The 13399-nt window shown below is 36.2% G+C and overlaps 1 long non-coding RNA gene across 1 annotated transcript; it reads left to right on the top strand.

Annotated features, from left to right (window-relative positions):
- The first annotated feature begins 1233 nt into the window (after positions 1–1233).
- On the top strand, positions 1234–8355 carry LOC147077124 (uncharacterized). Its single transcript, XR_015069767.1, has 3 exons — positions 1234–1449; positions 5262–5417; positions 6688–8355. It is a non-coding gene; the product is annotated as an uncharacterized LOC147077124 (long non-coding RNA).
- Positions 8356–13399: the final 5044 nt, after the last annotated feature.

The raw sequence follows: 13399 nt of genomic DNA, 5'->3' as shown, positions 1-13399 counted from the left end.
AGGCTAAATCCCACCCCGGGATGTAGCGCCGTGGAAGAAGAAACGTATGGAAATGTACAATTGTTATTGTATTGGTGTGTAGGTAATTTTTACTGTGCCTCCTATACGTTTAATTTGTACAAGCGAAAGGCGCTCGAGCGCTGTTATAACCGAAAGTAGCACTGAATTGAACACGAAACAAAGTTTTATACCTACCTAAGATACATCATAAAGCGTCAATTACATTGAGCTTCTTTACGAGTTGTTTGTTGGAGAATTTATAATCTGCCTGTAAAGTCGCCCAGTGTAATCATCGAACAAGCTAACAAGCAGGTTGTAAACACTCAACCGAGAAAAGTTGAAAGCCGGTCAACTTTACACGCTACACGCCGGCGTGTGGGCCTACTGCGTCTGCGCAGTAGCAACCTCCCGGTAAAAACATGAACTACGTTCTGTCAAAATAGTCGCTTGCTTGTGGCTTCTCAGCGAATGGAAAGTTTTGTGTGTAATCATCAAATCGCAGTAGCTGAATCGCCCGTTTTTAAATTCGCCAACAAACAGCTCGTAAAGAAGCTCAATGTAATTGACGCTTAAGACAATTTTTTCCGTTCCTAGATAATAACGTAGGTACCTAGGTAACCAAATAAAGTCGAACGCACCTGACCAGAGCACCCAGGTTGAGGGTCTTCCAACTTAAATTCAACAATCTCACTTTTTATGTCGACACCTTCACTGATAATCTCTGAGTTCATATTATTGGTTTGACTTGATCCAGGTTTCTGAAAATGACAGCATATTATTTATTACACATCGTATTCACACAGAGAATGGCGTCAAAAATGGCGTGCACACTTTGAAGTGAGTGTTGCCATTTTTGCGAACGAATAATAATTATTATAGTACGCGAAAGAAACTAATAGTATTTCAGATAAAATAAAGAACGTAGGGATTTATCATTTTTGTTGAAGCTGTAAGGATTTTTATTTTATAACAATAAAGAAGCCTTTTGTATATAGTCAGGTAGGTAGGTAGGTAGCTCTTCCGATCAGAAATGAAGAACTGCGTATTTTCGAAAAGTCCATTTTAAATCAAAGTTGACTTGTTTTTTTACGTCTTTTGACAAAAAAAGATTGAAGACTGTAGGTACAACATCTACTGTTTTTGGAATGTACAATTTTTGAAAAAATTATATGAATTTTGAGACTGCGCGGTGACACAGAGATGGAAACACTTTCAGGGAATATTATTTTCCTTATAGCGACAACATCTCACGATAACCGAGCGCAACTGTCACACTAGGTACTCCAATACTCCATCTGAAACATGGATATGAAACAAGAGTTTCAAGATCAACCTGAGGGTACAGGGCAGCCTTGGTTTGACGTACCAATAATTGATCATACTTATAGACCGGAAGACCTCACTCATGTGAAGCAAGAGAATGCTGACGATCCTAGTTGCAAATTTAAGGTTAGTTTTTAAAACTAATTAACTGCGAAACCACATGCCAATAAGTTTTTCTTTAGTTTAGACTATTAACAATGTAGTATATTAAGATCATTGGGGTTCAAAATATTTATTGATACAAATTAGCTGATTTATTTTTATCAATGTTACCACAATAAAAATAAGTATTATAAGTAATTTTGTCTTACACTACTTGCATGAGCGGCGCGTGCAAAGCTTTGCCGACTTCGCCCACGTAAAACGCCACGCTACGCTGGTGTTTCATTGGTAAAAAAGTCATTATGTTTTTACGGTTTTCGGTTTTTTTTTTCACTTGGAGCACCCCTAAATCTGCAGATTTTAAATTCCGCAAACAATGTTCGTTAGATTTTAAATAATATTATGTATGTCAACCACGACGTAAGTTCGATTTGGCATTAATAGGTACGCAATAATAATTATTCGTACCTACCGAAAAATACCTGAAATTTTTCTAAACATATACCTACATATTGTTTAGAAAAAGGAGATTTATCATTTTTTTATTTGTTAAATTTGTGTTATTTTCACTCATGTTTTATTTTATGTAAGTATCATAATATGCCAGAATTACCCGAAGACATTACGATATGTTTATCTATCGCGACTGTCAAAGCTTTCCTTTTTAATCGTCCGTTGGTCGGTTGAAGAGCATAGAAAATTCGGATGACCTATTGTTGGCTCGTCATTGGAGCGCCTCACCGTCATCTTTAGATTTATAAAGCCTGAGCATAACTTTTGCACAAGCAAGGAGTAGTCCACTTTTCAGATGTCAAAATCAGATCCCAGATTGCTTGACATATTGATTCGCGCTTTCTCGTCTTCGAAGTATAAAAAATTCTCACATCAAATATATTAACTTTACCATCAGTGTTATTTATAATTAATATACATTCCGGTTATTCATAAGCTGTCAAAGTCAGACTAGTCCTTCACACAAAAACCGGTGGTTATATCGATTTCTAAAAAATATGTAGCATTGATCCATGCATTACATTTGTAGAAGGTGTATTAATGCTAGTTTATTATTTATCATTTAACGTTCATAATAAGTGAACACGAGAGACGGGTCAGTATAAGCACTCTATAGTCAATAACGATGCTAAATTAAAAGCAATACATCAATAAACAGTGCACATAAACTTACATGTGTAACATTTGAATACAATATAATATCTTAACAACTAAATATATTTACATACTTGTACGCAAGCTAAAAACACTAAATTAGATAATAATATAAGTACCTACCTATATTGGCTAATTACTTAGAGTAATAATATAAAGAGAGTTGGTATTGTTCGGCAAAATTAAACCGTGTTTCTTGCGTATAATGCACAGTAGAACCTTAATGTTATTATTATTAACCTATGAAAAGGTATACCAACATGTTCCCTCTCAGTACGGCTACCAAAATTAAACACAACATAATTAAAGATATTTTTTAATACATGAAAAAAAGTAATTATCACTTACTTTTTTATTTAACACATAAACAATAAATTTCAGCAACACGTGCTCGCAGTTCTTAAATTACAGTACTTATCCAAAATCAATATTTTACCGACGACATTAGTTGTTTGTTCACCCAATGTGCAAAACTAACCTGCTATTAATAATGCCAATTGGGGGGGGGGGGGGAATAATTTAGTTCAACCAAACATTTCGGATAATATTGACATATTCCACCTGCGTGAGGATGAGTATAGGTAAGGTGGGCATTGTTTTATATATTTTTTTTAAAAAGGGTCTGCTTAGCTCATTCGGTGTTCTCCCTTGTATCTAATTTAATTATATATTACTATGTATATAAAAGTATATATTTTTTTGTATTTACACTTTTCTACTGTTTAATAAGTTTTATATACTTCTTCTTCTCATTGTGCCATCCCCTAGCAGAGGTCAGCCACCATCAAGGCGATCTTATTTTTGTCGTCTGCAACCCGGAACAGTTCGGTGGAGCCGCACTCGTACCAATCACGGAGGTTCTTAAGCCACGAAATGCGGCGCCGTCTTCTGCTACGCTTTGAGTCGAGCCGCCACACCGGGTGACTCTGGTCTCGAGACCAGTCGCCGAGACCAGACCGATGTATGCTTGCTTGCGCGACTACTGGGCGACCAGGTGTGGCATGGTCCATATAACTGCATACATCGGTCTGGTCTCGGCGACTGGTCTTAAGACCAGAGTCGCCCAGTGTGGCTCGGCTCTTATCGTTGATCTTTCTTTAAATGATACGTTGGGGAACCCGGACTTTTGTCCTCTCATAATGTGTTCAGTGCGCTTTTTACTTGTCGTTTGACTTCGGGATCCTTCAGTTGATTAATGTCGAATACGTTGGGTTGCGCGTGGTACCCTCAGTAATCTTTTTAATCTAATTTTTACTGTAGCTACAACAGGATTGTGGTCAGATGAGATGTCAGTACCTGGATAAGTTTTAGTAGATGTTACGCTATTTCTGTAACGATTGCGAATTAATATATAGTCTATTTGATTTCTTACAATGAATGTTATTGCCATTATCTTGTGGGGATTTCCATGTATACAATCGCCTTGCTGGAAGTTTGAATAATGTGTTACAAACAACCATACTCTCTTCCTGGCAAAATTGTAGTAATCTTTCTCCTCGATCATTTCTTTGTCCTAGACCAAATTCTCCTACTAACTCTCCACTTTTACCTTTACCAATCTTTGCGTTGAGATCTCCTATAATTAAGGTAACTTCATTATCTTTCGTCGATTTTAGAATTTCATTTATCTGTTGATATAATTCTTCTATAACATCGTCATCTTTGTCGGCAGTTGGAGCGTACACCTGTATTATATTAACATTACCCATCCATGATTTGAGTTGTAATAGCATTACTCTGTCAGAGTAGGGAACAAAACTATTGACCGATCTGTTAATTTTATCGGTCCCTATGATACCCACTCCATTTTGATGGTGGTTATCATCATTTCCCGAGTAATACAAGGTGCCGTTGTCAGTTTTAAATCTGCCGTTTCCCTTCCACTTCACTTCGCTGATACCAAGGATGTCTAATTTTAACCGATTCATTGCCATTATAACGTTTTGCAATTTTCCACTTTTAAACATAGATCGCACATTCCAGGTCGCAATCTTCATAGCCGGCCCGGGGATTCTTAGCACATTCTGATCATTTAAGGCCTGCCGGGGACTGAGGGCCATGCAATTTGATTTTCCAGCCATGATGATTACTAGGGATATACTTAATACTATTTAAATAATATATATTTGTTTCTTAATATCATGTGAACGTCTTGAATTAATAATTTGTAATGTTTACTATATCTAAAAAAAAAAATATTAAAATTTGAAAAGAAAAGTTTATTCAGCCGTTGAAATTATATCTTACTCTAACGCTTATTGCGGAGATATTTGCGTGCTGAATGCTTTCTCACTCCCACTTAGTGTTCGTTATTATTTAGGTATTGGCTAATTATCATTTCTTGTGACAAATCATTATTTTGTTTTTCGACCATATCCGATCCTAATAGGATCATAAGGGCCTCCACAGATTATAATATGTTTGTATTAGATTTTTGTTTTTTACGAAAAATGGATGTCAGCCACTTGCTCAACCTATTAGGTCCATACCCTGACTCACACACACACATTGAAAAACAATATGTGTACTATGCCAGACCCAGGATTCGAACCTGAGAGCCACGGCGTGATGGTCCAATGCTTAATCCGCGCGGCCGCCGCGGGTGTCTTGTGGGTTTTTTTTATTACCTATTAAGAATTGCAGACAACTTACCATGTTTTGCCTTTTAGTGTCCTGCAACTGGTATCACTGAAGTAAAACCGGAGGCTGATCTTCAGCTAGTTCACGTTAAGAACGAGTTTGTCGTGGACACATTGCCTCAAATATATATGAATGAAGATGCTCTACCTGGGTGCTCATATTCAGATTACAAGTTAGCACATCAGGTATGTCCAACTCAATACTATGTTGAAATAACTTTTTAATTATTGCTAATTCTTTAAAATTTATAAAACGTCAACTAGTTTTATTGTTATCGAGTAATGACAATTTAAAGATCCCACATAATATAACCACAGTGAGTGTCCATATGGTACGAGTTTTTACACATATTCGAAATTTAATACTCTTTTTATTCAGAATCTTTACATATATGTAATAAACCTTTTAATGATTATTAACGAGTGTTCGCGCGCGCTCGGTCAACTCAGAACTGGCACGGACAAGGGGAATCCGACTGTCTAATTAAAACAAAGCATTGCGATGGCCCTCGCGGGTGTTGACGCAATGTGATTTCTGCCCGACAATTCCCTGTATTCGTCGCCAGTGTGCATTACCCATTGGTGAGTACGCAAAGTGTCCAATGATGCCGAAAGGCGAAAGCTGGGTCGTACAATCAACCCGATTAAACAGTACAAAACTTAAATTAAATGCAGTCAGTAAATATAATTTAAAAAAAATATATTTTGTGTATTTTTTAAAGTATTTTAACATGAATGTTACGCTACGTAGTATAAGTGTGTTTTTTTTGTTTGTTTTAAGAGATTTATAATGCTTTGAATGCCGTTAGTGTGAATCTCAGAGATGCACTCAACCAGCGCCATCTTTAGATTAATAAAGCCTGAGCATATCTTTTTGCACAAGCAACGAGTGGACCACGTTTTGGCTGTTAAAATCAGATTCCAGATTGCTTGACATAATGATTCAGCCTTTCTCGTTTTAAATTGAATTATAAAAAATTCTCACATAAAATATATTAACTTTACTATCAGTATTATGTATAATTAATATACATTCCTGTTATTCATAAGCTTTCAAAGTCAGACTAGTCCTTCACACAAAAACCGGTGGTAATATCGATTTCCAAAAAATATGTAGCATTGATCTATGCATTATATTTGTAGAAGGTGTATTAATGCTAATGTATTATTTAACTCATCTATAAGTGAACACTAGAGACGGGTCAGTATGAGCACTCTATAGACAATGACAAGCAATGACAGGTCATCCATAGACAACGGGAGGGGCGGAAAGGTAGGATCAGTCGTGAATGTATCGGCTTCCTCTTCAGTCAGCAATGACTCAACTGAATGTTAAGATAAATATCCTAACGCTCTGATTTTGTCATTCGCACGTTTATATGTTAATATATTATGTATAAACTGTAGATCTTTTTTTGTTGAGATATAATAATATAACTGTATTTTTTTTTTGTAGAATACTGGTCAGCGATCGTTCCCAGGGAGCCACATAAAATATGAGAAGCCACTGCCCATTATGAATTTAAATCCCGTTATTAAAAGACAACATATATATGACTCAGAACTTCCGTCAAAAGATGTGCCCGAAAAGATAATACAGCATCCTGAAATAACCATAAATGAATACAACATCAAACAAGAACTGCAGAAAGTATATGTGCCAAAGGTGGTGATAATTAAGTTGAAAAGAGTTGTACATTTTGCACGAAATTTTGTTTGCAGACATTGTTATTCAATATTTGGATCATTAAATATGCTAAAAAGTCACAATCTATCATGCATAGTGTCTACAGCTTTCAAAGCAGATGAAGTGATCCATAGCAGTGAAATCAAAATTAATAAAGATAAACATAACAGTGATAAGCCATATCACTGCGATGTTTGTACATTTAAGTGTACGTGGATTGGTCGTCTCGTAATGCATAAAATGACACATACAGGTGAAAAACCGTATCAATGCGATGTTTGCTCATTTAAATGCTCATTAGCCGGTAATCTCAAAAAGCACAAAATCAGACATAATGGTGAAAAACCATTTCAATGCAATGTCTGCTCATTTAAGTCTTCGTTAATCGGTAATCTCAAAAGACATAAAAAGACACATATTATTGAAAAACAATTCCAATGCAGTGTTTGCTCTAAAAAATTCCCGGACCATGATAGTCTAAAAAGACATGAAATAACGCATTCTGATGAAAAACCATTTCATTGTGATGTTTGCTCATATAAGTGTTCGTCGCCCAGTTATATTAAGACACATAAAATGACTCACACTGAAGAAAAGTCATACCAATGCAATGTGTGTTTATATAAATTCAGGCGGTTCAGCCATCTTAAAAGACATAAAATAACACATGCTGGTAATAAAAAAACGTATCAGTGCGATGTTTGTTTATTTAATTTTTCGCGTGTGGATAATCTCAAAAAACATAAAAGGCAACATACTGCTGGAAATATACAGTAATGTAGGTACTGTTTGCTCATTTAAAATCTTGTTAATGATAATGAGACGCCTCCTTAGCAATCGAGATCTTAACCTAGGTCTGAGACTGCGTATGGTGCGTTGTTATGTGCTCTCAATTCTTTTCTATGGTATGAAAGTATGGACGCTAAACCAAGAGATGTCACGGAGACTTGAAGCTTTCGAGATGTGGCTGTATAGACGCATCCTCAAAATTCCTTGGACTGACTTGGGTGACAAATGTTGAAGTTCTCAATCGAATGGGGAAGGACCGAGAAGTTCTACGTAGTATCAAAACCAGGAAACTACAATACCTCGGCCACATTATGAGAGGACAAAAATACAGCATTCCTCAACTTGTCATTCAAGGAAAGATCAATGGAAAGCGTAGCAGAGGACGGCGACGCATTTCGTGGCTTAAGAACCTCCGTGATTGGTACGAGTGCAGCTCCACTGAAATATTCCGGGTAGCAGACGACAAAGATAAGATCGCCTTGATGGTGGCCGACCTCCGCTAGGGGATGGCACAACAAGAAGAAGAATGGTATCCTGAAGAGACAAAGAAAAACACATTCTAGTCAAAAATTACATCGCGATGTTTTTTTATATGTTTCCGGACACGAGTTAAATGCGATATTTCTGCTTTCATATGGCAGAAGGTACCATTTGTCATTTTCGAGAGTGTTCAGGAGAGCAAAAATAAGATTTCAATTTACTCTAGTAAACAAAATAATTGAGTGATACAATTTTCTTCTTCCACCCTGTCACGTCCCAACATTGGGGCATAGGGCAAGCACAAGTTGGCGCCACTTCCCTCGGTCCATCGCCAACTCCTGCGCCTCCCGCCATGTCAGACCCGCAGCACGCAGGTCGCTTTTGTAGCATCGCTGCAGGGTGAGGGAGGGCCGGCCACGGCGACGGAACCCTTGAAGCTGTGCCACAGGGGTACGAAGTGCTGCACATACAATTTTAGTATTTTTTAACCCAGCGATACTCAACCTACGGCCCGCGGGTCACATGCGGGCCTTTAAGCTTTTATGTGCGCCCCGAAATACATTTATTATCTGGAATTTCGTATATCTTGAGATTCGTTTCGACTTTTTCGACACTCAAGAGGATTGTCATTATGGTCCACATCAGATCTGGTATAAGAGAGTTGCTATTGCACACGATTAATTTAAAAAACACGCATTATTTTTTAAATCTCAAAAATGTTTTGTAAAAAAGGGGAGTTTCATGAATTTTTCGTCACACGGCCCACGTTACTTTACAAATATATGTATTTGGCCCGAAGAAAAAAAAGGTTGAGTATGATTAGTTTAACCTGTTGGGGTGTTATTTGTTTAGTTTTAGGACAAAAATAATCATATTCGTTTCAACCGAGATATTTGACAATATAATGCAAATGGACCCTTTTGCCATGAAAATGTTATTGCAAAGATGTCTGATTTTGTCTTGTTCAAAATGGTAGTAAAAAGATAAAATTTTTCCATTATTCTGTATTTAAATCGATATTTTTTAGGTTGTACAATATATCTGTATCAGTGGTTCTCATATGCGGCCACAGTAGCTGCAGAAGTCCACCAGAGGACACGCTATATTTAATTCCAAACTATACTAAATATTGTTAATAAAGTCATATTAATTTATTTTGATGGTCCGCATGTGATGTAAAACGTGCCATCTGTAAAAATCCTCAGATGTTTCTATGTTAGAAGTGCCAACTGGCATCTAGTACGTTATTTTTTTACATTTTAAGATGGCTCTTTTTGCATTTTTAGTGTTTGTAGTGCACTTGCAGATGTGTCCTTTTGTCACATTGAAAATTAATGCATTTCAAAGTTTTTGTAGAACAAAAGTTAAAAACAGAAAATCTTGCAGATGGTCCCTTCTGCCATATCGACTGTGGAAAGGCAAAGGAGTTAATCCACACTAATCAAATTTCACAGGAGGCACAAAAAACGTTTTGATAATGATTTTGGGCCAAAGTCTAAATATAAAATAGACACAAACTTGAAGTGCTTGATGATTAATAATTTGGTGTTTTTTTTCCCAATCTATAATTAAATAATGAAGTTATTGAAGAAAACCTAATAAAAATGAGGGTTAAGTCATTTTACCTGACAAAAAATTAGGTAGGTATTAACATATTTGGAGTTAGACACGTACATTTTACTTGCGATTTATGTTATTACTATAATATATTAACATATAACAGTGCATAATAATGATATTAGTCTATTACAATGATATTAATCGTAAATTAAATCGAATTGAAAACAATTTCAATTGCGAAGTATTTTTGACACATCACATAACCTATAAATCGCATGGCGGTGTTTTAAGTGAATTAGCAAATATTGTATTACTTTTCTCAGATATTATGAAATCATCAAATCAATTAGTCGATAATCGACAATTAAAACACAATACAAGTTGTAACAGGCCGTTTCATACCGATATAGATAGAATTTACAATAGCTCTTCTCGTGTGTGATATAAAAACTTCAAGATGTAATTTTAAACACTAACAGTTCTTGTCGGGATTATTTTTTGCGTCCATATTAACACCACACTTTTCAAGAATCATTTTGCTTCGTTCTGTTGCCATTTTCACTCAATGTTTAAACTTTAAATGATTTTTTATGAAAAGACTGTCGAAATCCGTGTTAACTGTCAAACGACCGACCGAGAAATGTACGTGGCTTAAGTCTTCCTTCTGGTTCATAACTTACCCGGTCGGCCGGCAGAGTTTAGTAAAACTACCATTATTTTCATACATTTGCAACGTAAGATGCATAACGCCTTTTTCCTTTCTGTAAAAGATTACTTGAACGACTAATAATGTCATTGGTGTGGAATAAACCCTTTTACCTGGACGCAAATATCAAACGCCCTTTTTTAAAAATTAAAAGCTAAAATTTGATAACAATTTGGCATTTTGCAGCTTACATCCTTTAGGCAGAACGTGTATTTAGTTGTGTGCAATGCTATTATTCAATAAAACCTATTTTGCAAAAAGTGAGGGTTAAATCCTTTTGCCTTTCCACAGTCGATATGAACACCGATTTATTCTTACGAATGACACATACTGGTGAAAACACAAGTAATTTTCCTAGGGACCTCACTCTAATATATATGTATGTTAATGTCTCACTGTCGTAGTTCTTGCATTATTTTGTTGTAATGGAAATAGGTATGACGTACAAATTCTGATTCAATTAAATGTCTGTTTCTTGTATACATTTGTTGTTATTTGTAGGCATTTGTGTAAATACATAATATTGATACCTCCACGTTTTTACGTATATGGAAAACCCCTTTAAGGTAAAGTGCGAGTGAAAGTATGGATGCCACATTCATGTTTCTTATAGTCCGCTAAGCCAAATGTCCGTATATCGCCGCTCGATCAAATAAAATGCTTTGTACTTTTATTTATTAACTAAAAAATGCACAAATTACTAGATAGGTGAGATAAAAGTTGGTCACGCGAGATTAGTATTAATAATCGAGACTCCAAAGAAATAATTTAAGTTTTTCTACCAACACCAAACCCAGCTTCGATTGACCGCCCTGAACAACTTACCATCACTGAGCTAGTCGAAGGGTGGAAGCTGGTCGTGTAACTTACACGTATCAACCGACCGCTACCAACGACGACATTAACGCCAGGTCGACCGGAGAGCTGAGTGCGGAGGTCGGAACGGGCTGTGCGGCCCCGACTCCTCTCCCTACCCGGACTTCCGGGGTGTCAATATCAGATCCTTATAAGTTCATATGGGCTTCCAAAGAGTAGAAATATGTATTAATAGATTTTGTTTTTACGATAAATGGATGTTAGCCACTTGCCCAACCTATTAGGTCAATTCTAGCTTAGTTAGCAGTTAGTGAACAGCTAAAATTGTGGACTGCTTTGAGAGAAAGATCCTGAGGCGGATATATGGACCCATGAATGATGGTGTGGAGTGGAGAATTAGGTACAACACGGAACTATACCGCATATACCAAGATTTAAAACTCTCCACCTTCATGAATCTCCAGAGGTTAAACTGGGCAGGCCATGTCCAACGCATGCCTGAGTCGTGGATACCGAAGAAGATCCTCGAAATAAACCCAGGGGGGAAAAGGCCAGTGGGAAAGCCACGCACACGATGAGGTGATAACATTACAAAAGATTCCAATCAGCTGCTAAAAGTAAAAGACCTGCGGAGGACCGTTCCGGCTGGAGGACGGCGGTGGAGGATGCCAGGGCTCGACTTAAGCTGTAGCGCCAACGAAGAAGAAGAGGAGGTGAGTTAGAAATACTGTCACCAGTTTGCATACTCAAGTTTCGGCATACTACTAAGATATCCCGAGTTCTGTGGTTAGCTCAAGATGTTGGTTGATCTCAGGATTCACAAAATTAAATAATAAATGAAAAGTTTTTCTTTTGGTGAGCACGTGGCTTTGTATATTTTTTAATGGTTATTTATACATAATAAACTTATGTTAAACAGTGACATAATTATTATTATTGTTACTATAGTTCCTTAATTAACTATACCTTAATATCAATTATATTCTAATTATTACCTACTGGTACCACTTCAGTGAAACGGCAAATAATTTTCAACTATAGGCGCGACAAAATTTTGGACTTGCTGGCAATCGGAGAGCGAAAGTCGAGCTGGGACTACGTCAATTTGTTTCGTAATGGCGACGGGGGTATTAATACTTAAATTGTATAAAGATGACTAAAAAAGTTACCTATTTACTTGAAAACGAACACATGTCAATGAATATATTATTATTGTTACTAATAGAACATTAAATGGATGCATGTTGAATTTTTATGACATATTATGTTTTGATCTGCAGGCGTCGTTGCACAATCTTTGCGTCGCGTAGTCACGATCGTTTTAGACCGTGCCCCAGCTGAAGTGTATGTAGCCTTAACTAAAATATGACAAAATTGCAAAATGTGAGTTGTGACTTTGGCGACTCAATAAGTGGAATATTAAATATATGTATTTAATACATATAAAACTGTGCAGGTATACTTTACTGCAAAATAACTACCTAAGCAATTTATCTATACACAAAGCCTCCGTCCACTCAAATCCCATAATGTATGACTCCCGAGCAACTTCCCACAGGATTTAGCTAAGAGGATGTTTCACTATACATGATTTATGTATATTTTAAACTAGAGTTAAGAGCGAAATGCAGAAACATTTGTCATAACTAAAATTTACTTAGCCGAAAACACTATGCAGAAACATTGTCCTTAGTTAAGATCATTTCTATTGAAAATAATACCATATTTAAAAATTCTCTTTCCTATAGTTTAGGTAAATTATTTTATAATTGTTAAACGATGATAAAAATATGACAACTGCATTTTAAAAATGCAATAACTATAAATACATATTAATATTTAATTATAATACTCTTATGTTTCCGTTATAAGTCATTATACGTGATTCCACAGGCACCGCAAGATATTTTTTAACATGGTAACACTAGCGTCAAGTGTCATTTTATCATCTGGCATCTTGTATTTCTGCGGGCTGGCGTATAAAAGTAAAATAATATTCTGCAAGTACACGCCAAACGAATTAACACTATCAATATCCATATTGAGATACATTGTTAAATGAATTTGAGTGTATGGACTGTTTTATAGTTATGCGAATTTATTTTGACAGCAGCTGTCAGTGGTAAATGG

This window comes from Rhyacophila brunnea, unplaced genomic scaffold, assembly GCF_057557595.1.
Source record: "Rhyacophila brunnea isolate RB1 unplaced genomic scaffold, BYU_Rbru_1.0 scaffold_13, whole genome shotgun sequence".
NCBI lineage: Eukaryota > Metazoa > Arthropoda > Insecta > Trichoptera > Rhyacophilidae > Rhyacophila > Rhyacophila brunnea.
This window is presented reverse-complemented; position numbering and strand designations above follow the sequence as displayed.